The sequence below is a fragment of the Cyprinus carpio genome, chromosome B18 (assembly GCF_018340385.1).
Source record: "Cyprinus carpio isolate SPL01 chromosome B18, ASM1834038v1, whole genome shotgun sequence".
Taxonomy (NCBI): Eukaryota; Metazoa; Chordata; class Actinopteri; order Cypriniformes; family Cyprinidae; genus Cyprinus; species Cyprinus carpio.
The window spans coordinates 729,360-743,463 of NC_056614.1; the positions used below are offsets into that span (position 1 = coordinate 729,360).

The 14,104-nt window shown below is 40.9% G+C and overlaps 1 pseudogene; it reads right to left on the reverse strand.

The window, feature by feature from the left end:
* Nucleotides 1–162: 162 nt before the first annotated feature.
* On the reverse strand, nucleotides 163–11,284 carry LOC109089283 (annotated as a pseudogene).
* Between the last annotated feature and the right edge of the window lie 2,820 nt (nucleotides 11,285–14,104).

The window sequence follows — 14,104 nt, forward strand, 5'->3', positions numbered from 1 at the left end:
TCAGAGTGACCCTAATGTTGGATTCCCAAGAAGTAGTAGGCGATGTATGTTTCAAACTCCATAACTCTCGCACACACACCCCAACAATGTCCTGGGTTTTATTTTTGGGAAAATACAAAACCTCCACACCTCGGTGTAACCTGTCCTGTTATAAAACAAAATCTGTATAAAGAGATACAGTATTCTGTGCTGTGAATGAAAGCGATGCTCTGTAGTCCGCTTTAGATGTCTCACTACTTGACCATCAGATACAGAAGAATCGCAGGGTTCTGCTCAGTGTGAATGAGAGTACAGCCAGCAGGTGGCGCTCTACACACGAGTCCATCATCTGAAGGCGCTTTCAGGTGAACACAATGAGGAACACAGAAGATGAACGCTCGAGTCCTGAACTCACCGGTGCTGAAGAGAAGAGTGTGAAATAAGACGAGGACGAGCAGGTGATTCTTCTTCTCTCCGACGAAAAGAAGAACAAACACATTTGAGCCGATCTGATCAAGACTTTGACAAAATGGACATGAATGGCTGCAAATGTGAGTGAATCAAACCTTGTATCTATCAAGACCACTGAAAACTGGAGTAAATTTTACAAGAAAATACTATTGCAATCTTCCTGCTTCATGATGTCATGTTTAACTCAGTGTTACTTGCTGTGTAATTCACTCGCAGTGTTTGAGTGAAAATCATTACAAAGTAAATCCTACACCAATTTTAAAAAGATAGATTAAATAATCTTAATGTGCAGAGACTAAATAAGCCATCTGTAGGTTTATTTCCCTGAAAAGTGACTAACAATGGCTCGACCAATAACAAGAGTTGGTGGGCGGCGTTAACTGTTGTTTCAGACCAATGGAAACCTGTTTGAAAACAATCATAAACTCTGCAGTTCTGCTTGGTTCCACTTCACACCCTCTGTGGCCATATTCTGGGTCAAATGATTGCTGATGTGAGGAAAATGCTCTACAGTGACATTATAATACAATAATGGCACAGTGACTGTGACACTATTCGTGTTTCATACTCAGATCGTCAGTCAGAGCTTCATGTGTTTTGAGTTAGATTATATAAAGCTGCAGTTCATTCAGATCTCGGGCTGCAGGTGACCCGGTCAGGCCTCACATCCCGTCTCGTCTGGACGGCTCTGCGCTGGGCTGCTGGACGGGCACGGTCTGGCTCTGGAAGAGCGGCTGGAGGAACAGACCCAGCGTTCCCACCACACAACGATCACAAAGATCCACAGAAACAGCCGGTCCACCACCATGGCCACGTACTTCCAGTCCTCGATGACCTGTGGATGCACAGAGACCGGCTTGTTAATAACCCTATTGATTAGTGCACTAATAAGGGACGAGGAAACGAATGGAGGCAGAATGAGTGGGAACACAGTGCTGATCCACCGCTCCGTCTCTCAGACCGCTGTCCTCGGCACTTTCTGATGCTCACTATTATTCTCTCTCTCTCTCCTCCACAGTGATTTAAGCACACGATCGATGCTCTTACAATGGGCTCTGGCTGAGAGTAACCGCTGCTGTATCCCTCCTGTGTGTCTGATGAATAAATGTTCTTTGTTAAATTTAAATGACTTTCAGCTTATACTGTATAATTAATCTGTTATAAACCCATAATGTCCAGGTAATATCTTGCGAGCGAGATGTTAGACTAGTGTGTCCTGCACACAGTAAATGAAACACACACACAGTTCAGCCAGCATGCATTAATCTTTTCTTTCTTTCTTTCTTTTTTTTTTTTTAAATGTCAATAAGACTCACAAACTCACTGACTCTGACAAATTGAACCGTTCACAGATAGTTAATGTTTCAGATCGATAAGGGCAATTATAACCTGTGATTTACAAGTGAAAAGTCATAAAAACTCTACAAGCCATCAATCTCACTGAAGAGTTCTTAGGATGATATAGAATAACAGATACTTTAGAATACTGTTCTGTCGTTCATGAATAACTACTCAGGAACAAATAACTAATGCACTAACTATTGTTAACTAGCAAGAAACTCTGATTAACGGTTAGGACGTAATAGCATTCAGTTGAAAGTGGTAGTTCACTATTAGCTAATCATAATTAATGTGAATTATGCATAATGTATAATTAATTCTAAAGAGAATATCTCGATAACCCAGATCTGATTATTAGCAATGTTGAAAACAGTTTAATAAATATTTCTGTGGAAATCATAATACACTACTATATTTAAAAGTTTGGGCAAGCAACAAATTAAAACCTTTACCGAAACAAATAAGTAATTTAATCAAGGACGCATTTTTATGATGTTACAGAAGATTTCTATTTCAAATAAAATGCTGTTCTTTTGAACTTTCTATTCATCTGTGAATCCTTTTATCCAAAATGTATCACAGTTTTCAAACAAAAAATATTGTGCAGCACAACTGTTTTCAACATTGATAATAATCAGAAATGTTTCTTGAGCAGCAAATCATCATATTAGAATGATTTCTGAAGATCATGTGACACTGAAGACTGGAGTAATGATGCTGAAAATACAGCTGCACATCACAGAAATACATTACACTTTAACAGAGATTCACAGAGACTTTGAAAGGTGTGTCTGGGAAGCAGTGAAGTCACTCACACTTTGATCGTCGTCGTTTCCCATCATGTGATCAGCTACGTATCGAACGCCGTCCACGGCCTCCTGGATCTCAGATCCCCAGTCTGGAGCCGGCCTGCTCCCTCTCAGGTCCTGTGTGGAGTCATGTTTGCGGGAGCCGTAGCCGAACTGAGCCTGAGGTCCTCTGTTGTAAGAGTGTCCCGGGGAGGAGACAGGCCAAGCCGAAGCTGAGGCCAGCAGCGCAGAGGCAGACGATGACATGCCTGATCTGTGAGGAGCACACCGAGGCCCCAGCAGAGATCCAGGGTCCCGCAGGCGGCGCTTCTGCCGCAGACGCTGAAGAGCCGAGTTTTCCCTGCGGTCTCTGCATGAACAGCAGCGCTGGGAGTCTGACCAGGAACACCAGCTTGACCCAGTCCGGCATGCTGTGTGTGCTCGGAGAGCGATGGTGCACGTTCAGCACACACACGCTGGTGATGATGGAGAAGGTCACCAGCACCATGGTGAACATCAGGTACTTCCCTATCAGAGGAACGTCCAGCGACGTGGGCGGCACGATCTTGGAGATCAGCAGGAGGAAGACGGTCAGCGCCAGCAGGACGGAGATGCACAGCGTCATCTTCTCGCCGCAGTCAGAAGGCAGGTAGAAGACCAGGATGGCCAGCGATGGTGATGAGCACGCACAGGGGATGATCAGGTTGATGGTGTAGAAGAGCGGCTTGCGCTTGATGATGAAGTCGTAGGTCAGATCCACGTAGGTGGGGTCCAGAGCGCTGACCGTCCTCCGGCCCGGCAGAGCCAGGATGTCCCACTCGCCGCTGGGAGTGAAGTCGTCCATGCTGGCCGCCTCGGACTTCAGCAGCAGGTCGATCTCGGTGTGATCGTAGGTCCAGGAGCGGAACTTGAGCGTGCAGTTCTGCTGGTCGAAGGGGAAGTGCTTGACCTCGATCTTGCAGGCGCTCTTGTAAATGGCGGGAGGAAGCCAAGCGATGCTGCCGTTAAACAGGACGATGGCGTTTGGTGAAGACCGTCACCTCATACGTCCCATCCGCACTGTGGAGCCAACAGAAGAATATTAGATATGTGACTACTACAAGGACATTTTAAGCTAACAAATATACAGTATATTTAACAAATAAATAACTATATATATATTTAACATAAATATAACAAAAAAAAATTGCACCCCCAATAACTAATAGTTTAATGAATATGTAGATATAATTCTGCAGAATGGTCATGTAAACCACCTAAACAAGATTTACAATTTATTTTGGAATTGGGGGTCAGCGTTATTTTAATATTACTTATATACTATTATAGTTTTAAGTAATATTTTGATTTAACTTTTATTTCAGTTTTAGTTTTTATTTCAGCGTTATTTTAATATTACTTATATACTATTATAGTTTTTAGTAATATTATATATATATATATATATATATATATATATATATATATAAACTGCATCCCAAATAAGAAGTTTATTGAAATTGTAAATCAAAAATTAGTGCCAGGTTAGGGTTGTTTTTTGACTTCGAGTCAATGTTATTTTTTATTTTTTTTTTTCTGTTATACTTCTTATTCATATTTTGAATAAGCTTTTTTTTAACACTTTTTCACTTTCTTTTGCTTTTATCATTTTTATTATTTAAATATTAAATATTATTAATTACGTTTTTTTTTTTTTACAGTTTTAATTTTAGTTCAATTTTTTTTCTTTTTTCCCTCCAGTTAGTAAGTTTAGTGCTTTTTAAACCTAAATAAAAAATATACATGCATGTTGCCTTGGCAACAGATTGAAATAAGTTAAAGTTTGTCATTAAATATATGTTTTTTTTTTTTTTTTTTTTTTTTTTTTTTTTTTTAAAGAATTGGTTTTAATCCTTTCAGTTAAAGATAATAATGCTGTTTGGAGTGAACAGTGCTGTCTGTTTGCTCAGAGGCACAGTGCTGAAAGCTGGTGCTCATGTCTTGCAGGACTGAAGTCAGTTCCGGTCATTATCTCCTTCAGCGTCTGGGTCTCTCTCATCAGAAACTCACTTGTTGTACAGCACTATATCAGGCAGCCAGATGTGTCTGGAGGGGATCCGGAGCTTGTCGATTCCCTCGTACTCCGCCGGGTCCCACGACAGACGATAATCATTCCAGTTCTGCAGATAATATCACGACTGTCTTATCATTTCATATATGAGCTGTCCCTCGGTCAGACAATTACACACTTGATTAGCGGCGTGATGAATGGACGTGAGCGCACTGATTATACGATAAATTCAAGATCAACCGCAAGGACGACAGAGCTGATGAAGCTTTAATCAAATAATAATTGAGATCTGACGAGCCTCTGACACTGACCTGAGTGATCCAGACGTTCGTCGTCATGATCTGCTCTCTCTCGTTCTGGAAGCACAGAAATAATAACACATAAACACATCACTGATGGAAACTTGCAGGGATTGCATATATCCTTACATTATGTAGAAGTGTCTTTTCAGCAGCATTAGATCTGGACTGGTTTATATTAGTGAATGATGACCTTGCAATCTGGTGTTTCTCAGCCCTGTTCCTGCTCATGTTGTATTTCTGACTCTTTGACACTCATTTCAGGACCTTTCATACTAATGCACTGATGGTTTGATCAACAGTATGATAGTTCATGGGGACACACATCATTGTTTTTAGTGGCTAGTTGTGAAATCAAATGAAAAAAATGAATGAACATATCAATATTTCTGTCTGTTTAAGCCTCACAACTGATGGAAACTCATTTTGAAATCTCTGATGCAACTTTCAAACTTTTCTGCCATTGAAATACACTACAAAAGCATAGATATTGAGATTTTGAAGGTTTTGACTCACCACACTGATGAGCTGTGCCAGAGAAACCTGCAGGAGAACTGTCACTCTCTCGGTCCGGTTCACCGCCGGCCGGATCAGTTTATTATACCGCCCTTTACCCAGCAGCCAGTTCATCAAGCGCTCCTCTGAGTCCGCACAGAGTCCGCCTGCAGACCGCCAGAACACACCTCAGACCACAAGACTACAGACTCGCTTGGGTTATAAAACTCAAAGATGGTGACAGTAACCAACAGAAATACTGCAATATGATTTCCAGTCGAATGCACCTGTACATGACAGCTAATAAGCCGAAATACTCCGTAAGAAAGAGAGAAAGATGTTTAACCCTGGTGAAAACTGTAAAAAAATAAAAAATTATAATATAAAATATATTCTGCTGGGTTGCTCCCAGATAAACAAAAAAACATGTTCCAAGAGCATTTGGCTAATTTTTGCTAATTTATGAAAATATTATTTCCGAATGTTCAAAATGTCCAGGTTTTTTAAATGCTTTAAAAAGTTTTTTTTTTTTTCTGGTTATACAAACATTTAGGGAAAAATTCCACTTTTTTCATTTTGCAAACATTATGTGAAGTTAATCTGAATGTTCTGAAACATTTTTTAAAACGTTAGAGAAAGTCCAACTAAAACATATAATATTAATATATATATATATATATATATATCTATATATATATATATATATATATATATATATATATATATATATAATATATATACATCCATGAATAACGGATATACAGCTACAACTTTACATACACCTCATAGAATCTGCAAAATGTTAATGATTTACAAAATGCAAATTCTGAATTTAAAGATCAGGGTAAATTGTACTTATTTTGTCTTCTGAGAAATAAAGTAAGTATCTTCTGGGGCTTCTGAAGGACAGTACTAAATGATTAAATATGATATTTAAAGAAAATACGAAAAATTAGACATCTTTATTCTGTGCAAAAGTTTTCACCCCCGGCTCTTAAAGCATGGTGTTTCAGTTAGTTAGTAGATCAAGACTCTTTGTAAACATGCAGCTCCCATCTGTTCATAAGAGTCATATAAATAATGCTGAGATGCTGTGTTTTTCTTTGGCATGATCTAATCTGACTCAGGACAACACTTACAGGAGTTTTTACTGGCCTCTAATAGAATTAATGACCGAACGGTCAAATGAATTGTCAGTGTGCTTCATCAAGTCAAGTCAAGTCTGCTTTATTGTCAATTCTTCCACATGTACAGTACATACATACAGAGAATTGAAATTGCGTTACTCTCAGACCCCCGGTGCATACAGATAACACCTACAGTAGAGCCTAAAAGTCTAGATCAAATATAAAATATAAGATAAAACTAACAATAAGGGAATGTAAAAAAAGACATAATAGAAAAAAATAAAATAAAAATAAGGTTAAATAAAAGCAGCGCAAGGCACATGGCAGATAGAGTGCAAAACCAGTGAACAAACAGTGCAGATAAAAAGATTTTTAGTGCATAAAAAAAATAGCTTATTCAGTCTGATTAAAAGTGACAAAGTGACAAAGGGCTCAGAGCAGTTATTTTATTAAACTGACTGATGAGGAGGTAGAATGATGTCAGATCCATGGTGAATGAGGTAGTGAGCAGACCACTGCTGCACAAAGTGACTGGTGCATGACATTCGTATGTTTAGAGGGAGGGGGGGTGGGTTGGAAGGACCTGGGGGATGTGGGACCTGGGGGGGGGGGGGGGGGGTTTCATAGTTCAGTGGTGCCTGAGGCAGAAGAGGGACGGGGGGGTAAGTTCGGGAGCGAGTTCAGCTTCCTGACAGCCTGATGGATGAAGCTGTCCTTCAGTCTGCTGGTCCTGGCCTGGAGACTCCGCAGTCTCCTCCCTGATGGCAGCAGACTGAAGAAGCTGTGTGACGGGTGAGTGGGATCACCTGCAATGCAGAGGGCTTTTCGAGTGAGACGGGTTCCATAAATGTCCTGGAGGGAGGGGGGAGAGAGACACCAATGATCTTCTCAGCTGCTCTCACTATGCGTTGGAGAGTCTTCCGGCAGGACGCGTTGCAGGCGCCATACCACACAGTGATGCAGCTGGTCAGTAATGCTCTCGATGGTGCCTCTGTAGAAGGTGTACATGATGGGGGGTGGGCTCTGGCTCTCCTCAGTTGTCGAGGAGGGAGAAGTAGAGACGCTGCTGTGATTTCTGGCCAGTGCTGCAGTGTTGTCGGTCCAGGAGAGGTCCTCTGTGATGTGCACACCCAGGAACTTGGTGCTGCTCACTCTCTCCACAATCGCACCGTTAATGGTCAGAGAAGCATGCTGAGTGTGCGCTCTCCTGAAGTCAACAACAATCTCCTTCGTCTTCTCCACGTTCAGAGAGAGATGTTGTCACTGCACCACCCGGCCAGGCGGCTTCACCTCGCTCCTGTAGTTTGTCTCATCTCTGTTGCTAATGAGACCCACCACAGTTGTGTCATCCGCAAACTTAATGAAGAGGTTGGAGTTGTGTGACGGTGTGCAGTCGTGGGTCAGCAGAGTGAAGAGGGAGGGGGCTCAGCACACATCCTTGGGGGCGCCCAGTGTTCAGTGTGATGGTGCTGGATGTGTTGCTGCCGACACCGTACTGCCTGAGGTCTTCCAGTCAGAAAGTCCAACAGCCAGTTGCACAGCGAAGTGTTGAGCCCCAGCTCGACCAGTTTGTGAATGAGCTGTTGAGGGATGATTGTGTTGAATGCTGAACTGAAGTCTATGAACAGCATTCTGACGTATGAGTCTTTTTCCTCTAGATGTGTGAGTGCTGAGTGGAGGGTAGTTGAGATGGCATCATCGGTCGACCGGTTGGACCGATATGCAAATGGAATGGGTCCAGGGAGGGGGGGAGGGCAGACTTGATGTGGTGCATGACTAGCCGTTCGAAGCACTTCATGAGGATGGGGAGTAAGTGAAACAAGACGGTAGTCATTGAAGCAGGATGGAGATGGCTTCTTCGGGACTGGAATGATGGTGGTAGCTTTGAAGCATGTGGGAACAACAGCCTGACTAAGTGAGATGTTGAAATGTCTGTGAAGACATCAGTGAGTTCTGCTTCACAGTCTCTCAGTACACGCCCAGGAATGTTGTCAGGACCCGGAGCTTTGCGTGCATTGATCCTGCTGAAGGATCTCCTCACGCTGTCTGGGGTCAGCATCATCACCTGGTCACTGGGAGGAGGTGGAGTCTTCTGTGCAGTGGAGCTGTTTTGTGCCTCAAAGCGAGCGAAGAAGGTGTTCAGCTCGTTCAGCAGAGAGATGTTGCTGTCACAGGTCCGCTGTGGGGGCTTGTAGTCCGTAATGGTCTGTATCCCCTGCCACAGGCTCCGAGTGTCTCTGCTGTCGCTGAATTGATGGGCTATCCTCCTGGAGTACTGTCTCTTAGCCTCTCTGATGCCGCGGGATAGGTTGGCCCTGGCTGTTCTCAGGCCCCCCTCGTCTCCAGCTCTTCATCATCAGCTCTAACGAGGTGCTGCACTCATCACCGAGACCTGCAGCTTTAATTGGGATTAATTAATATTAATGAGCAGTGATCTGTGATAATTAGAGACACCCAGAGATACACTGTAAGCACTCGCTTTGTAATGCTGTCCGAAGAATCACAAAACAGCAGACACAGGAACAAAAGACAAAGAAAAAACACAGTGATGCCGTGAAGCACGCAGGACATCACCAGGGTCCCAAATAATTCTTCTTGAAGATGTTTCATAATATTAATTGTATATTGTTAATATATAAGATATTGTCATTTAGTGCTGTAACCCACAGTCATGATAAAACCACTACAACAGTCACATAATTTGTGTTTTAAATTACACAACTACCAAGCCGGGTTATTACAGTTAAGTACAACAAAAACCAAAACCATAAAAAAAACTTCATAACAACCTGAACTTATTTTATTTCAGCATTTCCAAGGCAACATTTCTCATTTTCATTTAGTTTAACTTAATGAACTTAAACTGAAAACATTTAAAAAATAAATAAATAATTGTCAAAAACAGCAAAATTACTAAAACTTTAATTTCAAATAAAAGCAAATAAAAATAATTCAAAAGTTCAATATATGGAAAAGTCTTCGGACATTCGTATTTTCATAAAAAAAAAAATGGTCTTAAGTCAGTTATTTCTATCTTTTCTGTAGTGTGCCATTAGGAAATATCAGTTTACATTTCCAAACATTTCTTTTGCTATTAATGGTTCCGGGTCCAGATACAGTAAATAAACATGCAAAGAAGACCCAGTGCAGTTACTGTACATTTCTCCCGCTCTTCATGCAGTAACACTTCACACATTAGAAGCCTTCATTTCCACCCACAGTCACCCTGAAGCTGGTCTCACTCAGACTCCTAAAGCAGATCATAGGCACAGGGTCCTCTCCTGCAGTCTGCAGCTCAGAGCAGACATCTGGACACATGCGGCTCCTTTCACGGACACCATGAGCATGCAGCCAGTGTGAGCTTGGTTAAAGTGTTTCATGACCGCAGGCCGTCCTCAGCTATAGAGAAGACACAGAGGCACACGAAGACATGACCTCAAATGGCCAGCGGCGGTGAATGAACGTGAGACGGACGGACGGCCTTCAGTCTCTCCGTGTTACTGACTTTCATCTGGCCTGGATCTGTCCAAATATCACTGTGATTTAGGAACGGTCATCAGCCTGGGTGTATGAGGTTTAGCTGAAAACTCTTCGTCTTTCTTTTTTATGTATTTTTTTTTTTTTTTTTTTCTAAATAATATTATATTTTTTTTTTTTTTTTTTTATTTTATAACAACAAGTGTTATTTGGATTTATTTTTCCACTCATTATATTCAATTAACAATTTTCTGGTCTTTAATAATGGTCTCAAAACTTTAGCACAAAAACATTACTTACAAATTGTTCATGGAAAACTTTTTTTTTTAATTCTGAAAAATTCTGTTGAATGTTCATCTACATTTGTTAAATGTTACGATTTGTTTCAGAACGTTTAGAGAATGTCTCAGTAATTCTTGCAAAATGATCAACTGGAATATTTACTTAACTTTCACATAACCAAGAAAAAAAAAAAAAAAACTTTTAAAAACATTCAGAAATACTGTTTTCATAACTAAATGGGAACGTTGGTGAAATGTTTCAATTAGAGTCTGTAGCACATATTTATTCAAGCTTTGTTAAGAGTCGTGTTCAAATCCAGTAAATATGTCATTATGATTGTTATGAATTTTAGTATTAAACTGTGACAGAGCTGGTCACGTGATCGCATCATGGCGGCTCGTGATGTTGTGTTGAAATATCACAATCTCATATAACTGGTGTCTTCATCTCATGTAAATATACATCACTTTAAAAATGCTTCTCAATATGTGCCACCAATATTTGTAAAAAAAAAAAAAAAAATTAATTAATTAACGTAGTGTGCCTTTAAATAGTTCAGCTGTGTAAGAAGCTCTTACTCATAACATCCACCAAAACACACACAGAGAATGTCGTGTTGTTTTGAACAGTTAAATACGAACACCTTATTTGCATGATCTTGGCATCCTTTGAAAGCAACAACAATCGCGTTTTCTCAACAGCTATAAATCAGGAAAGACATTTCTAAAGCTAAAGCAACAGGGTTTAACTTGTGTGACTGAAGAGTGGCATCGAAACTACAGCAGAAACGGCAGACTTACTTCGGAGGAGAGTGCATACGCACAGGAGGACGGAGAGCGCGCGCGTCATGCTGGAGCGTGTTTCCCTGATCTTCAGTGCATTCCGCCTCACAGACCGCGACACTGAGGATGAGGATGATGAAGCACGAGCAGCGCGGACCATCCAGGACTCGCTCCCGTGCCGCCGACACACACACACACAGAGAGAGAGAGAGAGACGCGCTCCTCTGCGCCTCCCTGCCTATCACAGCAGAACCGGGGCTAGTTGTCACAGTGTTTAGGCTGAGTTTTGAAAGTCAGGTTCTATGTCTGTTTTAGGTTTTAGCGTTATTGACCAGTGGACATGCCCCAGTCGCTCTATAAATGCTACATTGTCAATAGAACACCTGACCAACAGATACTGTAATGAATAATCAGGCTTTCACTCTCACCTCCATCCATCTTTACATCCCTCTCGTTCCTCTCTCCGTCAGTCAGGAGCGAAACTGAACTGAACTGTACTTGACTTTCTGAATTGTGGCAGTTTTAGAATAAAAGCAAGTCCCACAGTGCATAAAATTACTCAAATAGATATTTCAGTGGCAAAGCACTTGTAATAAGATAAAACTCCATATGGCCACAAGTAGGTGATGAATATATAAATGTGTGGGGTTGTCTGGATGGTGTTCATATTTAGCATTTTACAAACAGACCAGAAAGAAGGATAAATTAATGCATTGAACGCTATTGTGCAATAAATATCTGTAAGAATTCTTCTCTTTCTGTGTTCAGATCCTGAAATTAACATCATCACTGTCATTTTGTCTCCTCTCTCGAACCCGTCAGCACTTCGCGTGATCTCTCAAGGTCTGCTCTGTGTGTGTTTGTGGAGCATTCAATCTCCCCCGAGCTGATTTATCTCTCAGCCGCTCTGCTGAAGGACTGGGGAGGATGGACCAGACCCTCTCTGATGCCAGCTGCTCTGCTGAATGAACGGGGCACACTGAGTCGATACAGGAGCTGCTCTGCTGAATGAACGGGGCACACTGAGTCGATACAGGTGCATGCATGCATAAACCATGCAACCCCGTGAGTGCCCCACAGCAAATAGGCGACTGACCAATAGAGGATCATAATGTCACAGATTCACCCTGAAATACAGCAGTTTGCACTGAAGATTTCAACACGGGATAAAAAATAAAATCACAGTTTATCTCACCATTCAGGCTTTTTTTGTGAGATATAAATACAGAATTGTGAAGAAAAAAGTCAAAATGAGATAAAAAAAGTTGCGGTCACCTTTTTTATTTTGCAGCAGAAATGAGCTTCCATAGTTTTGGGACGAGACAAACACATGATATGCAATGAAACATTTTGCTTTTATTATTATTGTTATGGAAGATCAGTTTGTCATTTAACCAGAAGCCCCAGAGCATGACATCATGAAATGAAACATCAGATTCGAAGTCGCCGTAGTCTTGATGTGAGAGTAGATGAACTGATGTTTTTAGGTCAGTGAACACTTCGTGTGTATCTGGACTGAGAGCGTGAATGAATCAGATTCAGATGCTGCATGATGTGTTTCCTACAGAGCAGATTCGGATGTTTTGGATGCTTTTAAAAGATCTGTGAAAAACATTTTGTTAATGTGGAGAAGTGTGGCAAATGTGAAAAGCATTGCTGTGATAGAGTGCTACTGGACGACTGCCAGTCTGTCACTTTTACTGCTTTCATCCCAGTCTCATTTCTCTCTTCCGTCTGACAGAGATGAAGCCCGGGACGCATGAGTGTTATTCATTTTGTGCCAGAGAACTCTTGCTCAAAAATAAAGATCTGTTATTGACATCTACAGAAGAACATTTAACATCCGTGGAATCTTTCCATTGCACTAAAGGTGCTTTATAGGTTCTTCAGATTATTAAAATGTTCATGAACTTTCACTGAAAGGTTCTTTGAGGAACCAGAAACAGCTCTTAAATGGCTTCATTATAAGAGTGTACAGTACTCTCCACATTTTAGATTCTCTCTGTTCTGCGTTGGTTATAGATGGTTTAGAGGCTCATCAGTAGCCAATAGGGCTTTAGTTACTCCAGAGACGAGAACACTGATTCGCTGATTATCATTTGGAGCTGGTTTTAGGGGGAGGGACATTAACATTCCCGAGCATTTGATTGGACAAAATACATCAATATTTTTGGTGTTTATTTTTCATCTGCTGCTATGATTTTGCTTCATATTTATAATTTTTGCTTAATTTAGTCAACTTTTAGGAGCATATGCATGATCTGAATGTTAACAGACATGGACTAAAAGCCATAAAGACTTCATAAATTAGTTTTTGTAAGAAAACAGACAAAAATGTGCATGTGTGCGTGGGGCTGGCCGGAGGGTGATGGAAGAGTAATCAGAGAACTGCTGCTGTAGCAGAGCGAGATATATATCAAACGGGCAGTTCATTACCTCGAGTGCTTGGCTCCTATAGCAGAGACCGCAGCATATACAGAGATATTGATTAAAGCCTGAGCAGGAGAATCCACACACACAGCACGTGATGCAGCGAGGGATGCACTGTGTTTATGAAGTTAAAATAGATTAGGTGATCAATAAAGACAATACACATACTGTATATGTGTGTGTGTGATTACTGTAATGGATGTACAGCAGCAGTGATAATCCTGCGAGGTGACGGCGACTCATTCAGCTCCTGATCAAATATGACGGACATGTATTTGAGAAGTAAAGACATAATGTTAATGATTTATGAGCACAGATGAGCGCAGGCTCCTTCTCAGTCTCAAACAGCCCTCAATATATTAGATCAGCTTTCATTTATGGCTGAGATTTATAGCTGGATTATTACATTTTCAATTTTAAAAATAGAAATCATATTGGTTGGTTTTACTTTTATCACAGGTTTACTTTTAAGGGTTGGATTTTAAATCATTTTACTATTTTGGTTTGAGTGTGTTAAAAAAAGAATCTAAATTAAATAATTTTTCCATGTCTAATGTGAAATAATGACTAGTTTATTAAGAAA